This window comes from Cebus imitator, unplaced genomic scaffold (genome assembly GCF_001604975.1).
Source record: "Cebus imitator isolate Cc_AM_T3 unplaced genomic scaffold, Cebus_imitator-1.0 Scaffold316, whole genome shotgun sequence".
Classification (NCBI taxonomy): Eukaryota; Metazoa; Chordata; class Mammalia; order Primates; family Cebidae; genus Cebus; species Cebus imitator.
The window spans coordinates 257,369-260,569 of record NW_016107631.1 but is presented as its reverse complement, the minus strand read 5'-3'; the positions used below and the strand labels follow the sequence as shown (position 1 = coordinate 260,569).

The window sequence follows — 3,201 nt, the reverse complement described above, 5'->3', positions numbered from 1 at the left end:
CTCCCAGGGCTTGAGCCACCGCCCGGTCCGTGTCCAATTTCTTACACCACGTTAGAATCGAAAGCATGAGGAAAAATAACTTCTCAAAACTTTTTTTTTTTTTGAGACGCAGTTTCGCTCTTGTTACCCAGGCTGGAGTGCAATGGCGCTGTCTCGGCTCGCCGCAACCTCCGCCTCCTGGGTTCAGGCAATTCTCCTGCCTCAAGCTCCTGAGTAGCTGGGATTACAGGCACGCACCACCATGGCGAGCTAATTTTTTGTAGTTTTAGGAGAGAAGGGGTTTCACCGTATTGACCAGCCTTGGCTTCCCACAGTGTTGGAATTACAGGCTGGAACCACCGCGCTCCTGCTCTCAAAAACTTTTTTAGCTAATCAAGGGAGTGCACCGTGATACTGCAATAGCGTGTTTTATCAGTCTATTTTTAAAACCAAAATAGTAACCCCCGAAAGGGGAGTGCACCGTTCCTGGAAGTACTGCAATACCAAGTCGATGCGTGGAGTGGACGGAGCAAGCTCCTATTCCATCTCCTATTTCCAAAAATCCATTTAATATATTGTCCTCGGATAGAGGACGTATCAGATATTAAACTGATAAGAACAGATACTACACTTGATCTTAGCCAAAAGGCCGAGAAGCGATACTTTCGTTTGGTCCTCTTTGGCAGCCTTATCCTCTCCTAACTTTTTATAGTTATGGTAACTTTCTAGGCATTAATTGTTAAATTATTTTCAAATACATTATATTTCCTAAACACATTTTACATTATTCTTTCTTCATAGCAGTGGCTATTCTTTTTTGAAAATAGATCTATTTAAGCGTCCTGTACTGCTTCTCCCGCCTGCCCTCTGCTCGGATTGTTTTGCATAAACCCGCCCCTGTGCTTTTTTGCGATCTTGGGATTGGTCCACATATCCGTCGTGGACCAATCCTCCTTTCTCAACCCCCCCATTGTGCGTTAGTCTTCCAGCCTAGAGGTTTTCGGGTGCTGCAGGAACTGCGGGGCCGTGCTGCAGGAACTGCGGGGCCGTGCTGCAGGAACTGCGGGGCCGTGCTGCAGGAACTGCGGGGCCGTGCTGCAGGTGGCGTTACCCCTCCCCGGGACCTTTCTTCCGAGAAGCACGGCGCGTTTTCTTTTTTCCTTTTTTTTCTTTTTTCGAGACGGGGTTTTACCATATTGGTTAGACTGGTCTCGAGCTCCTGACCTCAGGTGATCCACCCGCCTCGGCCTCCCAAAGTGCTGGGATTACTGGGATTACAGGCGTGAGCCACCGCGCCGGGCCCACGGCGCGTTTTCAAAGCACGGGTTTTGGAGTACAAAAAGGGAGGTTGGGCTCCCTGCTCGCCAGTTCCCGACTTAATGGCCTGAGGCTTGTTACTTAGGCTCTTCTCTCCTCCCCAGTTAAACGGGGAAATGGTGACGCGCACTCTCGGGGGTTTGTGAGAACTGAGGACATAAGGGCGAGGCTCGACCGGCACCTTGCATTTGTACCTTCAGCCAGCAATCGTCTGGCACTTCACTAAGAGGGAAACGCCCTGAGAAAGCCATTTCGGAGGTTCCTGATCCTCAAACGAGGGATCCCGCGATGGGAGAAAGGTGCTGGCGCCTCAGCTTCGCTGTCCTCGGACCCAGGCAATCCTTGAGTTATTTTCAGGCGGATCAGCAATGCCGCAAGGCCGCCCACCTGGAAGCCCGACCGACAAACCACGGGGCCTCTTCTCCAAGGCAGAGGCAGGATCCTTAGAGGATTGGGGGAAGGAGAAAGGAGGAGAGTGTAGGTAAAATTGAAAGGGAGCGATTTTTTTAAATCGATCAAAGCAAACCCGCCAGAATGAAAGGGATTAATATGAGGCCTTGGCTGAGAAGAGAATTAAGATCTTACTGTATTAATATAAATGTGGATCGTTCTGTTGGAAACCCCTTAGCCTGGGTTGGAAAAAGAGGTGGTGTCTTTTAATCAAAGCGTCTTGCATAGCAGATCATGCAGGAGTGGGGCGTTACATTGTCACTGATAAAATTTCAAGGCCGACTTTAGATAATGCCCCGGCCTTGGCCTCCCGAAGTGCTGGGATTACCGGCGTGAGCCACCAAGACCAGCCTTTTTTAAAAAATAAATAAATAAATAAATAAAGATGGAGTCTTGCTTTTTTGGTCAAGCTGATCTCAAATTCCGGGCCTCGATCGATCACCCCTCCTCAACCTCCCCAAATGCTCAGATTACAGGCTTGAACCAGGGCACCTAGCTTTTTTCTTTTCTTTTCTTTTCTTTTTTGGAGAAGAGAATGTTGGGCCAGACGTGGTGGCTCACGCCTGTAATCCAGGCACTTTGGAGGCCAAGGCGGGTGGATCACCTGAGGTCGCCAGTTCAAGACCAGCCGGCCTGACCAACATGGTGAAACCCCGTCTTTAAAAGAAAAAAAAATTAAAAAAAAAAAAGAGAATGTTACGAACTTGTTGAAAAATTCGGGCTTTGAATGAAGAGACCTTCCACACAGGCTTTGTGTAAGCAACATGGCTGTTTATTCACCTGGGTGCAGGTGGGCTAAGGCCGAAAAGGGCATTAGCAAAGGGCAGTGGGATAGGAGTTGGTTTTTTGTTTTTTTTTTTTGAGACGGAGTTTTGCTCTTGTTACTCAGGCTGGAGTGCAATGGCGCGATCTCAGCTCACCGCAACCTCCGCCTCCTGGGTTCAAGCAATTCTCCTGCCTCAGCCCCCCGAGTAGCTGGGACTATAGGCACACACCACCACGCCCAGCTAATTTTTGCATTTTTAGTAGAGACGAGGTTTCACCATGTTGACCAGGATGGTCTCGATTTCTTGACCAGGAGTTGGTTTTATAGGTTTGGGTAGTTTTTTGGTGGCCGGGGGTGTTGCAGAGTAAGTTCAGTTACAGTGGTGGAGGTTTAGGGGCAAGGCGTGTACATGACCACAAGTTCAGTTACAATGGCAGGGTTGGGTGAGAGGTATTTACATTATCATAAGAACAGTTAAGATGGCAGGGCTGGATGAGAGGCTTGTCCTGGAGAAGCTCTGCTGGACGATCAGGGTCAATGGCGAAGGCAGGCAGGGGGTGGGAGACATCAGCCTTTCAGGCTCCAGGCTTGTGTATGGAGACCTGACAAAACTTTTTACTTTCTCTCTCTCGCTTTCTTTTTCTTTCCTTTTCTTTCTTTCTTTTTTTTTTTTTTTTTTTTTTTTTTTT

The 3,201-nt window shown here is 48.5% G+C and overlaps 1 non-coding gene across 1 annotated transcript; it reads right to left on the bottom strand.

Moving 5' to 3' along the window:
- Positions 1–449: 449 nt before the first annotated feature.
- LOC119467677 lies at positions 450–640 on the bottom strand. Its single transcript, XR_005196219.1, has one exon. It is a non-coding gene; the product is annotated as a U2 spliceosomal RNA (small nuclear RNA).
- Between the last annotated feature and the right edge of the window lie 2,561 nt (positions 641–3,201).